This window comes from Pinus tabuliformis, chromosome 5_1 (assembly GCF_031772625.1).
Source record: "Pinus tabuliformis cultivar Carrire ecotype Pingquan chromosome 5_1, CPIR1, whole genome shotgun sequence".
NCBI classification, from domain to species: domain Eukaryota; kingdom Viridiplantae; phylum Streptophyta; class Pinopsida; order Pinales; family Pinaceae; genus Pinus; species Pinus tabuliformis.
The window spans coordinates 643643366-643662385 of NC_142305.1; the positions used below are offsets into that span (position 1 = coordinate 643643366).

At 40.4% G+C, this 19020-nt stretch overlaps 1 pseudogene across 1 annotated transcript in view; it reads left to right on the plus strand.

Annotated features, from left to right (window-relative positions):
* Nucleotides 1–12650, plus strand: part of LOC149166636 (protein COFACTOR ASSEMBLY OF COMPLEX C SUBUNIT B CCB1, chloroplastic-like) — an 86569-nt pseudogene extending 73919 nt beyond the window's left edge. The window contains exons 3-4 of the transcript XR_016260891.1: nt 12085–12237; nt 12351–12650. The product of XR_016260891.1 is annotated as a protein COFACTOR ASSEMBLY OF COMPLEX C SUBUNIT B CCB1, chloroplastic-like (transcript). The remainder of the gene's footprint in view (nt 1–12084; nt 12238–12350) is intronic.
* Nucleotides 12651–19020: the final 6370 nt, after the last annotated feature.

Sequence of the window (19020 nt, forward strand, 5' to 3'; positions counted from 1 at the left end):
GGCCCTACCCGATGTGAGTCAGATGGTGACAAGGATGCCTGAATTCAAGAAGAGCATGAAGGTACATGTCCGAGATGTACCGAAGGAAAATCTTACAAGGGGACCATTCCCCTCATGTAGCAGGTCCACAGGTTTGGAACAACCTGAGGGGTTTGAGATTCATGATCAGGAATCTCATGTATGCAGGTTGAAGAAAGCTCTCTATGATTTAGAGCTAACATCCCGGGCTTGATATGAGAGGATTGATAGCTGTTTGATGAAGCTGAGATTCACTAGGAGTGAAGTCGATCCAAACCTTTGCTTGAAGGTTGTGGATGATAGACCTCTCATACTGGCACCTTCTGAGGACGACCTCTTTCTGACAGGTGTAGACCCTCTCATTTGCAAAAGTAAGAGGGAGTTGAATTCTGGATTTGGAATGGTGAACTGCAAGCCTGTGACTACCTCGATGGAGCTTAACTTTTAGAAGTTATGTGGTAGGGATGCCGGACCTGATTTGGGAAATGCCTCTGAGTTTCATAAACTCATTCTAGCATTGATGTTCTTGGTGAACTTCCGTCCGGATATATGTTTTGCAGTTAGCATGTTGAGCTCATATATGGTTGAGCCTCGCTGGATTGGTGCCAAGAATCTTCTGAGATATTTTTGGGCACAATCTCTCATGGATTGAGATTACACTGCCGGAAATGTGAAGCTGCATGATTATTCGAATGTTAACTGGGCAGGTGGTGTGGAGGATCGCAAGAGCACTTCTGAGTGCTAGTTCTCTTTGGGTTCTGCTTCGATATCCTGGATGAGCAGGAAGTAGAAGTCGGTTGCTTTAAGCACCGTTGAGACCGAATACATAGCTACGAGTATGACCTCGTGTGAAGCTGCCTGGTTGAGGAAGCTCTTCAGTGAGCTGTTTGACACATGATGGATACCACTGTGATCTTCTGTGACAACCAGAGGGGATTCGATTGTTGAGGAATCATGTGTATTATGATCGCTCCAAGCTTATAGACATTCGGTACGACTTTATCTGGGATATGGTACATCGATGAGCAAGAAGGCTCCATCGCATTGGGACTGATGTGTAGGTCGCCGACATTCTGTCGAAGCCCCTGGGAAAGGTCAAATTTGTGACTTTCTAAGAACGACTAGGAGTCGTGGAGAGATTCTCTCCTAAGGGTCCTATATGATATGGACATTGAGCTCTAGGAGCTCCGGGGGGCTTGGGGGTACATTGTGGAGCGATGAGCAACCATAGGGTGTGTGGTTTAGCCTTCCCCTAGTGGTTTGTTATGTAGGCAAGATGAGTGGTTCATCCTTCTCCTGCCGAGACACGATCATAGGGTGAGTGGTTTAGCCTTCCCTTAGTGATTTGTTGTGTACAGGGTAAGTGGTTCAACCTTACCCTGGGATACCCCTTGCGACATGTAGGTAGGATGAGTGGTTCATCCTTCTCATGTTGAGACATCCTACCCCTGCAATCTGGGACTCATGGGAAGTACCTCTCATCTGACCAATGAGCAGGGAAATGAGGATAGGGACCATAGTAGTACCAATGGACGCATCGTGTTACTACCGTACTCCCTATGCTAGGATGATATTGATCTAGATCAATGAAAGTGACTTTGGGTCAGTATGAGTGGTTTGAGACACTCTTTTTTGATATTGATCTAGGATCAATGAAATTGACTTCGGGTCAGTATGAGTGGTTTGAGACACTCTCTTGTGATATTGATCTGGGATCAATGAAACTGACTTCGGGTCAGTAAGAGTGATATAACTCACTCTCTTTTGGAACTAATTTGGGATCAGTAAGAGTGGTATGAAACACTCTCTTCATATGGGACTAACTTCGGGTCAGTAGAGAATGGCATGAGACATTCTCAATCAATTCTTCTTCTTCATGGTTCAACAGAGCAGAGTAGTGCAGGGCACTGATGGCAGAGATAGTACAATCTGGCAAATGGATCAGCGGATGGAGTTCTCCCTAGTTGAGAGGGAGTGTTAAAATTGGCAACTAGGGCCAAACTCCATGTGAATCATCTTATTTATGGCAGCTGATATTTTTCTCAGATTCCTCTCATCGAGAGGTGTAGGATTGATCTAAAGATCATCCGATTCCAATAAGTGTTCATGGAGATATGAATTTATTTGTGTTATGGGACAATTCGTCAAGGTCGGCCAGCAACTAAACTACCCCCACTTGTGCTCCACGTTTTGGTATAAATACAAGTGCCTTGCAAGTCATTTGTACACACAACTCTCTTGAGATTTCTTCTTCTCCGCTTGTTTTGAGTTTTAGTGGAAAGAAGAATCTCTAAGGGAAAAACGCAGGTCTAGAAGGAGATCCTATATGTAGCAAAACAAGGATGCCCTAGCCAATGCCATAATGAAGCCTAGCCGCAGGTCTTGTGAAGGTTTGATTGCAATTCAATGGGAGATCTGTCCATTGTTTAAGGGAGCTTCAATAGCCCTAATCTTGGAGCCCTAGCCACAGTCTATTCATAGACTAACGCAATCCTATCATGCCCTAACCATAGGTCATATCAAGCCCTAGCTAAACGTAGTCATGCCCTAATCTATACGATGTTTTGGAAGGGTTTGAGACAGCCCTTAGACGCAGCAAAAGGGATGCCCTAGCTGCAGTAAAGAGGCTCATATACACAGCCTAAAGAGGCTCCTATACGCTGTCCATACCTGCTCCTATACGCTGCCGTAATCTATACGCAACAAGGCAGCTCTAACCACAGCAAGAGAAGAGCCCTAGCCGCAGCAGAAGGGACCCTATGACAGCGTGAAGAATGAATGTGTTTGGGTGCTGGCATGTGCTGTTAGTTAGGCATTTGGATGCCGCAGCTGTGTTAGGGAGATAGGTAAAAGCGTTGGGCTTGAAACTACCTCAAAGGGGCAACATGGAGGGCAGGATCTCTGTGGAGGACAGCAATAGTCATTATAAGCAATTCTGGGCCAGTTTTGATGGGCTGTTAGGGACTATGGTTAGTACCCTAACTAGTCCCAGAATTGCAACAGTGCACAGTAAGTACAACAACATAATGATGTGAAAGGTGGCAGCATGATGAAGGCAACATGCTGCAGTATGGTGCAGCAATGGGACAACATGGTAATGATGGGTATATAGCAGCAACAAGAATGTATTGCAACAGCAGGATGATGAGGTATTGCAGCATGCATTTGGGTGCAACATAGTGCAATGAAGAGCTCAACATAGTGCAACATGAGGAGATGCAGTACAGTGATGGGTATAGTCATGATTAGTGAAGCATGATGAGATGCAGCATAGTGATGATGGGTGCAACATGGTTCAACACAATGAGGTGCAGTGTGATGATGAGGTGCAACACAATGATAGGTGCAGCGTGGTGATGGAGTCACCTTGGAAAATCAATTGAAGCAACATGTCTTCGACTGAGTTCAGCTACCTGATGTATCATCCTTTTAGAGATGATTTATGCTCTTATTTAGATAAGTCAAAGTGTTGACTTCTGTTGTATATGTACTATCTCTCTCTCTCTCTCTGCTGAACTATTGAAGAACATATAAGAAGAATTGATCAAGGGTTTCCCCACATTGGGGTTTGTCCCTGGCTAGCGCCACATCTTGTGTCCTCTTGTCTTGGCTTGTCTTCTGCGATTTATGTTTGTGTTCTATCTGCAATTTACTATTATGCTGATGTGATTGTTAATCTGGAAAAGATATTGAGCTAACTTTGAAAATTGAAATAAATTGCTCTAAGCATAGAACATACCTAAAATTAACATTTATTCATCGAAATTCAATCAGCAGATTGTGTATGGGCATTTTCAATCTATCTATCGCTTTGTTCTATTTCATGTTTGCAACATCTTATCTTCACCATCATATGCCCAAACTAATACTTTTCTTAAAATACAATGCACAAGGCTGTCTGCTATAGATTGACTTTGCCTCTGTAGCCTCTTCTCTAGGTCGACTAGTACAAGGATGTATCAACCCTATTCATACATCTACTTGCCTCTATATTTTTGTGCACTTGATTGTATTATCTACAGATAATTGATCCTATTGCCACATGTCAGCCAAGGTTGTCTTAGCCCAGCAAAACTATCTCGACTCCCATAGGTTCCAATAGACAGGTCGACTCTGCACCTGATCGTCATTGCTTAGAATTTCCCATTAAAATAGTGATTGCTCTTTTTCATTTGATGGCTTTGTTCCCCTTTTCAATTTCTCATTGGAACCTTTTTCAAGCGGTGATGGATAAAACACAAAACAACTCAATTCCTGTCGACTGGTGGCTTAATTCCTGTGACTCAATTCCTGGTGGCTGGTGGCGCCGTTCCTTTTTACTTTGTACTTCAGTCATCCCCACAATGGAATATGGGCACGATTTCTTCAATCACAGGTTGTCGCAGGCATTACAAACATCAAATCTATCAGACCACACGTGTAAACACTTCTTCACCCTCCTTCATGTATCCTGGGCTCTTCAATTAATTTACAATCAACTTTTCTCCATGACTCCTACTTTCTTTGGCAGCTATTTGATCCTGAGACTCTTACGGGCATCTTTATTCAATCAATGGCTTCCTTGATTTCTTCTGTAGTGGTTAAACAATTCAGAAAATGATGGAACACACCACACCTTTCTCATGCAGGTTATCTTCTCCAATTGTCTTCTCTTCTCACACTGTTATTTATACTTACACAGGTCGGTAGAACCCATTACGGCAACACGCAACTGATGAGGGATTCCTCAATGAAATATAATATTAACACAGAGTCACAGACAGCTCAAAATTACCAACTAGAAGCACCAGTGACTCTACATTCGACATTATTCTTCTTTCCATGATTTGCTTTTTAATTTTTCCAACATAAGAACCATTGATCATTAAAAAATATCACCCCTCTTTAAGTCGGGTTGAAACTCATCTTCAACTTGGATTTCGCTTGCTCTAATCATTTGTATAACCTCTTCTTGTATGGGAGCAGTAACTCAGTCCATCTCTGATCTCCAGCAATCCCTAAATCCTTCACTCTTTTCCTCTCAACCTTGACTTCTCTCTACTGTGGCTCCGATACCATGTGAATTTATACACAAGAATGTGGTTGAAGAATGCAAATGATTATATACTAAAAAAGAGTGATAGGATTAGTTCATCTACCATATGGTGTAGACGTCAATGTATACAAGGGAGAAAATTGTCCCATACCAAAATGCCATCCAGCCACTATTATTATTTATATGTCTAACCTAATTTAACATTACTCTAGTTATGAGATGTTACATAAGTCACTTAATTACCAACTTTCTACATTACAACGTTATTAGATAACCATTATGCTAACTCTTAACATATGGAAAGGTCTTGATATCAGGAATTTTTTTTTGGTGACCCCTAAATATTTCTAGCAGAATGTCAACTGCCCTAGGGTATTCAAAATCAAAGATTTAAAAATGTGGAGCGGCATTTGTCATTTATTCTATACAATACCTACTCATTTATTATTCTGTTAGGGTTTACTTTTTACCCTGTTTTCCCTATGATGTGATTATCTAGGATTGTTGCTTTATTTTTGCTTTTGCATTAGCATTATTTCTGATCTGATGCATGCTGAGGGTCAGTCTATATAATTAACAGTGGTAAATGCTGTTAGCAATATATACTACCTTTAACTTTAGGACCAACCATGAAAAGCAGGGTATAAATTCCAGAACAAAGTTTGCTAGCCAGCTGCCAATTAATAGACTATTCATCCATAGAGTAAAGAAAGATTTAGCGATGAACAGAAGTGTCCTAGCCCTCAGAGATCTGACTTATGAGTTGCACAAGGTCAAATCCAAAGTTACAAATAGGATATTTTTGTCTATCCCACTTACCTAATGAACTTAATTAAGTAGTTAAATATTGTTTGGATAGTGAGGGACATCTATGTCCGGCATATGCTGATTATGAGACCTTGTTGTTGAAATATGTAACTAGTTTCGGTCTTCATAATGACATATTAATCCTGATTTGATGTATTTATTGTAAAGAGGAAAATAAATTTATTATTATCATTCTTGAGGCATGGGTTTCATGCTCAAGGGAAATTTATTTTTAGGTCAATCACCCATTGAGTGCTTCTAGGGCTTGTATTTGGGTCAACAAGTCATAAGAGTCATTGTCATGTATGAAAAACCTTTTTGGGCATGTTAGATATTGTAATTTTATTTTTTATTTGAGTCAAATTAGAGTCAAAGACCCTCCAAGACCTTGTCATGGTGCCTCAAGCAAGTCGCCTACATGAAAATCAAGTCAGCCTCAAGGACGCAATTCGTACCCCTAGAAAGCCTATATATAAGAAGGAACTCGACATCATTTGGACATACCACAAGGAAATTTGGTCTCCTCAAGAAAGAAGCTGGAAAAAGACGAAAAATCAAGGATAAGAAGAAGAAAAGCAAGATTGAAGTTTTTGGATCTCTCTCTCTCTCTCTTGTGCTAGGGTTTCTAAAGTTTTTAAATAATGAATCCATATAGGTGGAGAGAATTTTAATAAGAGAGGAATAATCTGTTTATAGAGTTTATTTAACCCAACATTTCAGACTTCCAAGTGAGTCCATCCTCAGGGGATATGCCAATTGTTTAAGAGGAGATTAATGATGTATCACAGAGCTAAAATTATGTATGTATATAGTTTCTAAAGTTGTTGGGCAAAGTCGAGTTGCTGGAAAGTTGTTGGGCAAGTCAAGGTGCTTGAAAGTCGCTAGGTAAGTCAAAGTGTTGGAAAGTTGTTGGGCAAGTCGAAGTGCTGGGGTCGAAGTTGCAGAAGAAACTGTTGGGGTTGAAGTTGCAAAAGAAACTGTTGGGGTTGAAGTTGCAAAAGAAACTGTTGGGGTCGAAATTATAGAAGAAATTGCTGGGGTCGAAGTTGCTGGGGTCGAAATTGCTGGAAAGAAAGCTCATCAAGGAGAAAGGTTGACTTGGTCTTGGAGGGGTCTTTGTCAAGGGTCTTAGGTCTTGGAATTCGTCATTTGAAGATTCTATAAGAAGAGAAGAATTCTTGTGGGTTTTCCTCTCAAGAGGAGAGGTTTTGGCCCTGGCTGATCGCCTACATCTTGTGTCCTCTTGTCTCATTGTTCTTTATGATTTGGTAGTTGTTTGATGATAAGAACACTAAATATAATCAAGAGAAAGAAGAAGCTAATTAAGTTAAGTAAAAATACATCACAAACAATTATCAAAGTAAGAGAAATCACCTAATCTAGCTGCCCTAGATTTCTCAATGCTTGTGACCAAATCAAGAAAGAGTTTCCATGGTATTGTGTATCCTCTTTATTCTATCTCAAGTAGAGAATGATACAATATTTATAGTTGTTAGTTTTTGTAGCATCGGAGGCGTTCTAGTCTCGAAACTTTGTGGATAGGCTAAAACACAGGAGTTCTCCATAACCCAAAAAACATTTCTGGAAATTCCACCTAGAAGTGTCTCAATTAAATTATTAGCCTATTTTTAATTATTTCCTAAGTCTAAACTTAGGAAAAGAGGTTAATTAATCATAATTAATTGAGAGAAGGTGTGAATCATCTAGAAACTCATACAAATCAATCTAGAAATGGTCTCAGGTATCGATTATGTTTTAATGTTGGCCGTTGGAGTCCCAATTGGAGAATATAAGAGGAAGTCGATGTGTAGATGGAGAACACACAAGTACCGATACTCAGTTGCCTAGACAATTCAATTTTCTCAGAAGCAAAGACCTAGTAGAGAGGATTGAGCCAGAGGGTGAGTAACAGGTGAGAAAGGAGGTCAACAACATTTTTGGAGGAAGTCTTCCAGTTCCAGAAGACGCAAAGAGAGGGAGTGCGAAATTCCCAGAGCGTTTGTGCAAGGACTGCACAGGCATAACAGTAGAACAATTCAATCTAGTTAGAGGAGCTAGAGATTCAGCAGTTGGAGGTCGATATTTTGGTCATATGATCCAGTGAGTCAGTTCCAGAGCCAGAGAGAGACAAAGCTGTTGATTTCAGAGTTTCCCGGAGGCAGCTACAACAAAGTCTGCACAAGCTCTGCGCAGAAGTTGACGCAGAAGGATCAACATGTGGCTTGGGAGGCAGTTCCACTTCTGGGTACAAAAATCAACTATGGGGTGAGGACAAATCCTCACAATAATTTTGCTAGTATTTCTCTCAGATTGGATTGCCAATAGAGCATTCAAATTATTGTACACAGAAATCTGCTGCTGCATGATAAAATAAACCCTCCTACTACTACACCGGTTTTCCCACATTGGTTTTTTCCGGGAACATCTGTCCAAAATAACGGTGTCAATTTTTATGTGTGCTATATTATTTCTCAGTTCCTATTTTTACTTCCGTAGTATTTTATTTGGTGAAGAAATTGTAGTGAGAATATTTCATTATTTTGCCGTAAACAAAATAAACTGCATAATTAATTTTTCAGTTAGGAGAAATATTTCGAGTTGCTGCATTTCAAGGAATTTTTACATGGTGTCAGTGCCTGATTGATCAGACAGGGAAGCTCAAAAGCGGAGACAGAAGAATTCGTTGTTCAGAGGGAGCAGCATGGCGATTTTTTCTGGGGGCTGCGCAGAGCCTAAGCCAGGTAGATTGAATTGCTTGTGGAAGTTCTATTTTTCAGTGCAGGTTGGCAGAAAAATTAGGCTTGCTAGTTGACTGATTCCGACAGGTAGAGGGAGCAGCAACAAGTCAGATTTTCACAGAGTAGATTCCTTGTTTGGGTGCAAAAGAGTTTTGCAGCAGAATCAGCGCTGGGTGGAAGAGAAATATCACACACAGAGGAAAAATTTCTCTATGGGGATCTCGAGTTTTAGAGATCTATTTTTTCTTGTTGTAGATTGGCAATAGCTGTGAGCATATTTCCTCGCTCCAGAAGGGAGTGCGTGTAGTAGATCCAACAATCGAGCAGAGGGAGAGAGGGAGATTTTCGACTAGATCTAGAGATGGCCACAACTGGGCTTAGAGATTAGGATAGGTTGGAGGGAGCCTCCAACTATGTCATCTGGAAGGCTAGGATGTCCTTCTTTCTGAATGAATATGGCCTAAAAGCCTATGTGGAGAATGTGGTAGCAGTACCCCAGCATGTCAATCAACTCAAGGAGTACAAAAAAGAAATTGTAAAGGTGAAGCAAATGATATTGGATGGAGTCCGAGATCATCTAGTCTCACATGTGGCAGACAAAGGTATGACCAAGGAGATGTGGGATGCTCTCTCCGAGCTATTTCAGAGTTCTTTCGAGTAGCGGAAGATGTTTCTCCAGTAGAAGCTGAGGAGCATAAGGATGCGGACGGGCTCCCAGGGCATGGTATGGTCGGATTGACGCAAATCGCAACCTTTACTATTTGATGGTAGAGGGTGAGCCACTCATCCTATATTGTATGTGGATGATCTCTTTCTGACAGGATCATCAGGGCTCATAGAGGACTGCAAGAGGAACCTGACAACAGAGTTTGATATGAAGGATTTGGGGTTGATGCACTATTTCCTATGATTGGAAGTGTGGTAGAAGGATAGGGAGATATTCCTTGGGCAAGGAAGATATGCTACAAATATTCTAAAGAGATTCAGAATGTAGGATTGTAGACCCATGTCTACGCCCATGATCACCAACTGGAAGAAAATAGATGCATCAAATGACAAGGATGTTAAACCCACCTTGTATATACTATAGACAACTCATTGGTTCTTTCATGTATCTGGTCAACATTAGGTCAGATATCTGCTTCGCGGTCAATACCCTCAGTCAGTTCATGGTGGAACCAAAGAGGGTACATTGGGCAACAACGAGGCACATTTTGAGGTATGTGTGCAGCACAATCGAGTATGGGTTGAGATATACCCGAGGGGATGACGACAGGCTATGTGGAAAGCAGTTCAATGGACAGCAAAAGTACCTCTGGGTACTGCTTCAATGTTGGATTAGGAATGGTTTCTTCATGTAGCAGGAAGTAGAAGTCAGTAGCACTGAGCTCTGCAGAAGCAGAGTATATGGCAACAAACACAACTACGTGCGAAGCTATATGGCTTCAGAAGCTGCGGGTAAGTTTGTTTAGGCAGAGGATGGGGCGACCAATGTCTACTGCGATAATCAGAGTTGCATCAAGCTCTTTGAGAATCCAATGTTTCATGACAGGTCAAAACACAAATATTCGGTTTCATTTCATCAGAGATTTTGTGCAGCATGGAGCGGTCTAGCTACAGTATGTTCCTACATATGAGCAGTTTGCGGATATACTCACGAAAGCTCTAGGAAGAGATAAGTTTGTCTATTTCAGAGAACAAATGGGTATGGTGGAGAACCCGTTTCAGTAGCAGGGATAGTTTATTTAGGATGCTTCTCAGTTGTAGTTGTGCCAGTGGCAACAACAACAGATGAGAGGGAGTTGCAATGTAGATGCAAAGTTGGCAGCAATATAGTAGTGTCAGCAGCAACACAGATGCAACATCAGAGATGCGCAGTGGTTGTTGGGCAGTGGCTAGACATCAACGACGTGACAGAGTGATACAGAGATAGGGTGTTGTAGCTTTAGTGCGACACTAGAACACCTTCCTCGCTAAGAGGGAGTGTTAGTTTTTGTAGCAACACAGGAGTCATCCATAACCCATAAATCGTTTCTGGAAATTCCTGGAAGTGCCTCAATTAGATCTTTAGCCTATTTTTAATTATTTCCTAAAACTAAACTTAGGAAAAGGGGTTAATTAATCAAAATTAATTAAGATAAGGTGTGAATCATATATAAACTCACACAGATCAATACAAAAATGATATCAACCATCGATTATGTTTTAATCTTGGCCATTGGAGTCCCAACTAGAGATTATAAGAGGAGGTCGATGGGTAGATGGAGAACACACAAGTGCAGATACTCAGTTGCCCAGGCAGTTCACTTTTCTCAGAAGCAGAGACCTAGAAGAGAAGATTGAGCCAAAGACTTGGCATTTATGGAGGAAGTCTTCTAGTTCCGGAAGAGGCAGAGAGAGGGAGTGCGAAATTCCCAGAGGCTCTACGCAAGGACTGCCCATGCATAGCAGCATAACAGTTCGATCTAGCTGGAGGAGCTAAAGATTCAGCAATTGGAGGCTGGGATTTTGGTCAGATGATCCAGTGAGTTAGTTCCAGAGCTAGAGAGAGACAAAGCTGTTGATTTCAAAGTTTCCCGGAGGCAGCTACAACAGAGTCTGTGCAGAAGGATCTGCGTGTGGTGGTTGGGGAAGCAGTTCCGGGGACAGAAATCTGCTGTAGGGTGAGGAAAAATCCTCACAATAATTTTGCTAGTATTTCTCTCAGATTGGATTGCCAGTAGAGCATTCAAATTATTGTACTCAGAAATTTGCTACTGCATAATAAAATAAACCCTCATACTGCTGCACTGGTTTTCCCACATTGGGTTTTTCCGGGGACTTTTGTTCAAAATAACAGTGTCAATTTTTATGTGTGTGTGCTAGGCTGCTAGCATATTTCTCAGTTCCTATTTTTACTTCTGCAACATTTTATTTGTTGGAGAAATTGCAGTGAGACTATTTTGTTATTTTGCCGTAAACAAAATAAACTGCATAATTAATTTTCCAGTTAGGAGAAATAATTCTGGTTGCTGCATTTCAAGGAATTTTTACAACAACTTCATGCATCTTACAGATATGCGGACTGCCTTGTTTCAATCTGATAATGCCACTTGTTCCTTAATAGGATTCTGATTTGTCATCTAATAGTAGCTAACTCGTACCTTTATTCCAGAACAAAAGTGTGTTTATAAAAAGATCATGAACAATTCTATCAACACCATAGCTAATTACATAAGCCAAGTCGTGTCAATTGTGGACACAATTGTGTTATAATAAATCCTAATATTAAGATAATGGGATCGTGACATTTCCTTTTGGTGATCTTCCTGTGTTGTTATTTTTGTTTTGCAAATTAGGCTTTTGTAATTGGAACATTAAGCAGTTGTAACTTATTCTCAGTCTCTCTTTTGTTCATAATTTTTCTGACGTTTCAATATTTATGCCTTTGGTGTTATTTGAAACTGCATTTCTGTCTTAAACACACACTTCCCTTGTACTTATCAGGTTTGAGGGTATGATGGTCCCAAGTCGAGGACAAGCAGTCTTTTTAACCTTTTGCACCTGCATCAGTCTTGCAAGTGTTGCACTTGTTCTTACAATTACCTTCCCCGATGTAGGAGAAAAATGGTACTGGATAACGGCTTTAAGTCCTCTTGCGTAAGTGAACAGTCATATTGAAACTTCTTCTGAGAGGATTTTGGACATAGTTGAAAGTTACAGTGAGAGTTTCTAATAAATCATTGTGTTACATATTGCTCTTTCATTTTCAGAGGAGTATACTATTGGAGACGAGCTTCTCGCAAGGAGCAGATCAAGGTTAAGATGGTAGTAGCTGATGATGAGTCTTCTACAGATGTTATTGTGCAAGGTGATGATGAACAAATTAATGAGCTCCGTAAAGAGCTCAAGCTTATGGAGAAGGGAATGGTGTATGTGAAAGGAATTCTGGAAAGATGAGCTTTCAATTCTATCTGCTTACATTACATTGTCATCTTTCCCTTTTTGTATTGGTATGCATCTTCATAGATAATCAAAATTATAATTATTTACATGTCTTAGTTTTCCTTCAAGACTCGTTTTCTCTTTTCAGTTTGACTCACAACTGCTCCAGCGTATCGTAAAATTGTTATATATGTTAACAGGACTAAGCACTGAATAACATATTGTACACCCCTTAGCAAACTAGACTATACTTAAATCTAATTCAGGCATGAAGTGGCCAACCAATGCCACAAGGATGGTAAACATCAGAGCATTCAGCAGACAAGAGGCCACAAGGTCACTAATGAAGGCAGTTTGGTATCTGCCTTTTAGACAACAATGCAGTTATAGAGGACAACAGGGAATAAATAAGAACACTAGAAGACAGTGAATGGAGATCTGCAATCACTGTTAATTATACTTTGGTCCACTGCAGAGGTTTTCCTTGCAACTAGCCATTGATTGCCATCAATATAGCACATATTGTTCACCTGAGCGCAAGACAACTCGGTATCTATGTAAAGTATATGTTTAAACTTTATATAACATAATGTTCAGCCTTTGCCAGGTGATACTGTCTGAGCGGATGAAATTGTCTTTACTGGAAATAAGGGTATACACAGCAAGGTGATAAGATGAAATCTAGCCATTGTCAAGTGTGGTGTGGTGCTTTTTTTTCAACTGAAGAAATCACGCCTGGAGTAGCTCTCAAGCATACATAGTCCTTCCCGGGATTGGACCACGAGACCTGTAGGGACCAAACCTCCCCACCTAACCATTGGACCACAGCCACGGGACTAAGTGTGGTGTGGTGCTTAGCAGGGTCAACAAACAAACGTGTTTGGGATGAATCTTGGAAACTGTATTAAGAGTCAAGACAGCAGTTTTCAGGAGGATTGGCTTGGGAAGAGGTCAGAGCTTGCTCAATGCGATATAATGATCAGAAAATCTACTATCAGAGATCCATTCCCACAAAAAACTTATAGAGTAACAATCGTAGATGCCAAAGAAAAAGTAAACATGTTTAAAAATCAACACTAAAGCCCTCGGATTGAAGGCCAACAAACTGAGCCCTAATGCAAACCATAAGCCTTCTCGGTCCTAGTGTTCGTGCATTTGGTCTGCTAGTATTAAGATATGATGAAAATAATTTATCTGTCCCCTCTTTGTTACAATTGCCTTTTTGATATCCAAAATAGATAAATTTTTGAACTGCAAGGGTGTGCTATATGAACTTTGAAGTCAAGCTGTGAATTTTGTAAGATATCAAAATTAGGCAAGTTTTCTCAAGGATACTTGTACCAGATGTGTAACCATAGAATAACAATGTGTTCGGAGTAGGCTTTTTGAATTCATTGACTTTATTAAGTAGATAACTATACTAATATAAGCTCATGCAAGCATATACTGTGTTTGTTCTTGCACCGAGTATATATTATAACTGACAATACTTTTTTGGATACAATACATACATATCGATATGCATAAAATAACAAAGAAGTTTATAACTTGGTCTTTTATAAAAATTTCTACAAGGTTGCCATTCAGATTCATTAAGTATATTCTTGTTTATCCAGCTCCTGTCTGGGTCAAGGGTCCTTTTTCTCCCTAGGAAATTTTATCAATACTTTCAAGTTTTAGCAGAGACAGATGCAGGCCTCTAATTTCTTGATATTTAAGCAGTAAGTTCATGTGAAGTTTCATCAAGTAGGCTCATTAATGGTTACATCATTGAAGTAATAACTTGTACTTTTGAAGGATATGCTTATTACTGTCATTTTTTATAATACAGTAAGTCCAACCTCTTGTTCACTTTGAAATAATCAAAGCATTAAAAATTCTACATTTTGATGATTGTAATATTTTCCATTTATAAGTAAATTGTTAATTTTGGAAATGGCGGTCCTTAATATTGAGGTGGTTAATAGCATTAATGAGTTAGTTATGCTCGATTTCTATATAATGGGGTCTTGTGCTATTGCAGGGTAGCATATGGAATTGCTATGTTATTAGATTGTAGCATCCTCAAACGCCTTTCCTTGGTCATTTGGAACTACCCACTAATTTATTTTGCCTCATGAAAATTTTGTGAGGTTGAATTTTAACTTCGAACAACAATAAAACATGTACTCAAATTTCAAACATAAAACATCAATTGAAATAAGATTGCATAATTAAATTCTTTTATTATCCATTAAGGTTAATGCATGAGGAAAACATAAAACATTTCACAATAAAATAGTCGTGAATACATATTAACAAGTGGAGCCATGTCCACCAAATTGGTTTCCAAAGGAGTGATTTTCCAGTCAACCAAAAGAATCAACTATAAATTACATCCCCTAGCTTGATCATGATACCAACAGGGTGAAGGGGCCTCCTATGGGACTCTACTCAACCCAATCCATTGCTCACTTGACAAACCAGTGTGCTCACTACAAAATTTGTTAGGCCCTCTTCCTATATATAGACTAGTGATGGAACCTTTTGTAGAAAATTTTGCAAGTCTGCTGTAGCCCTCCCAGTTTCAAGTTTTTAGCATATAGTTTAATTCCCTCACCCCAAACAGTTAGTTGATTTAAACTCAATGCAAATTAGCTTGAAACAATTAGGACTATATAATTTATTTTCAGCTGATATGAAAACAAAGACAAGCACACACCAATAGAAGAGACTTATTTTTGGTCCAATGACCCTAGAAAAACCCATAAGGGGAAAACCAATATTCAAGGAGGATTTAATTGCTTCTAAAGGAAAATAATTACATAGAAAATAACAATAGACTTATCTCCCTTTTGTTGATGAGATATTACAACCCTTTTCGCATGAAAAGAATCTGCCATACAGTTGAAAATCCCAGTCATTGATTCTACCTTTGTACTCGTGTAGAAGATGCCTTGGAACTCGGGTTAAACTGAACAAATTCTCCTCAGAAAATTCATGCCTTTGTTTAGACCCTTTTACCTTGAGATTCATGTTGAAGATGCCTTGAAATTTGTGCTTTCAGTCCACAAATTTACAACAGAGAGTCCTCAGAATTCATACCTCGAAATTCATAGCAGATGACCTCTTGTAGCTGCCTCGAAAATCGAGCCAACAGTTTGATTTCTTTGCCTGGAAAATCAGGCTGTCTAGAAATGTGTGCCAGCTGAATAAAGTCTCCCACTTCCTTGGCATTTGAGCTCCTTGTTTGTTGAAAATTCTCCTTTTGCAAATGCTGTAGTAGACGACTCCTTTTTATCTCCTTCTCCTCTCCAAAACTCTCATGTGAAGAATGAATGAGAGAATCCCCTTTCTTTTCCTTTTTGTCTTCTCAAATTGAAGAGAACCCTAACCCTTGAGATCTAATGCTGAGATTAAATCTCAGCTCATTAGATCAAGGGTGGAGATCATTCTCTCTCTTGACCCCTTCTTACATGTATCCCCCTCAATTAATGAGACTCCTAGTCACTTTTAATGTATTTGTACCATGTGCACTTTTCTCTCATAAAGTCACTTTATAACACTAGTGACATTAATATATTAAAGTACATGGTACATAAGCCATGAAAAGTAATTTTCCTCCATGACATTAATATATCTCATAATGTCACATGATGAAAAGACATTAATGTGTCTTCCTAGGCCATAAGGATAAATGCACTAGGAAACACCTCCTTGGTACCCTTATTTTCAACACTCACTCTTATCAAAGAATGTGTTTCTCACCACTCCCATATTGTCTCTGAAATATACATGCTTGCCCCTTCACAATGATTTGGTGAGAATATATGCTACCTGTTCATCAATGGATATATACTGAAGCCTCATTTCTCCCCTCTGAACCCAAACTCCGATGAAGTAGTACTTGATCTCTATGTGCTTTGACTGGTCATGAAATACTGGATTCTCCGCGAGCTTGATATAATGATTATCACAATATATTGTAGTTGGTCTTAGCCTATGACCAAATAAGCTACATATCATCTTGCAAAGCCAAATAGTTTCGTTGTTGGCTTGACTAGCTACTATATACTCAACTTTTGTTGAGCTCAGTGCCACTGATGGCTGCTTCCTGCTGAACCATGACACGACTGTCGAACCTAACATGAAACAACATCTGAAAGTACTCTTCTGGTCACTAGCACTGCTTGCCCAGTCTGAGTTTGTACAACTTGTCAACCTGACTCCATATCCTCAGATATAATCCGGACCATAGTCCATTGTGCCCTGTAGGTACCTCAACACATGTTTCGTATCCACCTAATGCACTCTCCTGGGCACCATCATAAATTGACTCAATGTGTTGATTGCGAAACAAATATTTGGTCTAGTGTTGACCAGATACATCAAAGAACCGATCAACAAATGATAAAAGGTGGGGTTCACCAACTCGGCATCTGAAGCATGCAACTTCTTCCAATTGGTGATCATAAGGGTAGCCATAGGCCTGCAATCTTCCATACGAAATCTCCTCAATATATCACCTACATACCTGCCCTAGCCCACGAATATATGCATATCCTCCTGCCAAACCTCCAACCCCAAAAAGTAATGCATCAATCCCATATCGGTCATGTCAAGCTTTGAAGCAAGGTCTCTCTTGCAGTGTTGGATGCATTTGTCCTCTCTTGTAATAAACATGTCATCCACATAAAAAACCAGAATGAGTGGATTGTCACCAACCATGATAAAGTATACGTTCGGATCTACATCACTCTTTTGGAAACCCAAAATGAGTGGATTGTCACCAACCATGATAAAGTATACGTTCGGATCTACATCACTCTTTTGGAAACCCATCAGTTGCAAGTAGACATCTATCGTCTCATACCATGCCCTTTACGCCTGCTTCAGTCCATATAAGGCTTTCTTAAGCTTACACACATGGGACTTCCTCCCATGCACCTCAAAGCCCTATGGTTGCTCAATGTACACCTTCTCCTATATAACCCCACTGAGAAAGGTGGTCTTCCCATCCATTTGGTGAATCTTCCAACCCATCTCAACTGCTATAGATATCAATGCTTTAATGGAGGTATAACAAGCAATTAGTGTGAAGGTCTCCTCATAATTAATGCTCTCTACTTGTGAGAATCCCCACGCCATAAAACGAGCTTTGAACTTCTCCACACTGTCATTCACAACATGTTTAATCTTGTAGAGCCGCCTAGAAGTCACCATTGACTTCCCCTAAGGTCTCGACACCATCACCGACACATCATTCTTCATGATGGAGGCATACTCCCCCACCATGGCATACCTCTAGATTTGCTAATTAGCAGCCTCTTGATAACTAGTTGTCTATGTCTGCACAACATCCGCCACATAGCCACCCAACCTTTCTGGTGGTCTGCTCTCCCTCATTGACCACTTGGGCTTCCCCACTGCCTCCTGTGCTTCCTTTAGGGTCTCATGAATCCATTTTGGCTTACTCTTCCTTGTAGTAGCGTCCTCAACCGGTATGGGAAAATCCTCAACTGGAACCTCTCCTCTTGATGAGGAAGGCCCTCCTATGATTTGTGGTAAACCTGTACTCTGAGATCCCGTGTTTAGTGATACTGGACTATGTGAACTTGTCACCCCTGAAGTAGGTGATCCTCCTACCCTTGGTGTACCACCTGAAGATCCTGATACATGTGGTGTGGCCCCTTGTTGAGGAGCCTGCTGCTATACATGATCAAACCTTCTGAGACCTCCTTAGGGCCCTCTTCTCCTCAAATCTCACATCCCGCTTCAGGATAACTTTCCTATGCGCGAGAATGCATATACGATAGGCTCTGTTGGTCTCACTATAACCCACAAAGTTACCCTTCACTATAGTGGGTTCCAACTTTGTCCTCTTCTCCTTAGGGATGTGTGAATATGTAAGGCACCAAAAAATCTTGATGTGCCCAATCTCAAGCTTCTTCCCAGAAAAAGCCTCCTTGGGAGTCTTTCTCCCCAAGACTCTATGTGGGCTCCTATTCTACGGATACACTGTAGTGTTACATGCCTTGACCCATAAAAAAAAGTAGCCTCTGATCATGCAACCTAGCTCTAGCTGCACCCACTATGGCCCTGTTCTTCCTCTTTGTCATCCCATTCTGCTGGGGTTTATAAGGCACTATATACTCCCTCTTGATGCTTGCACTACCACAAAACTCCTTCATCTCCTTGGAGGTATACTCACCCCCTTAGTCTGATCTCAACACCTTGATCTTCTTCCCTGTCTGGTTCTCCACAAGAGCCTTAAACTCTTGGAACCTCTTAAAGACCTCATCCTTGGTCTTCACAAAGAAAATCTAGGTCTTCCTAGTGTAATCATCAATGAAGGTCACATAGTACTTGCATTTGCTCAATGATACATGAGACATAGGACCACAAACATCAGAGTGTACCAAGTCTAGGATACCTGCCACCCTACTATCACTACTTGGGAAAGGTGTCTTGGTGTACTTTCCTAAAGTACACCCCCTACACACATCATGATGCTCTGTG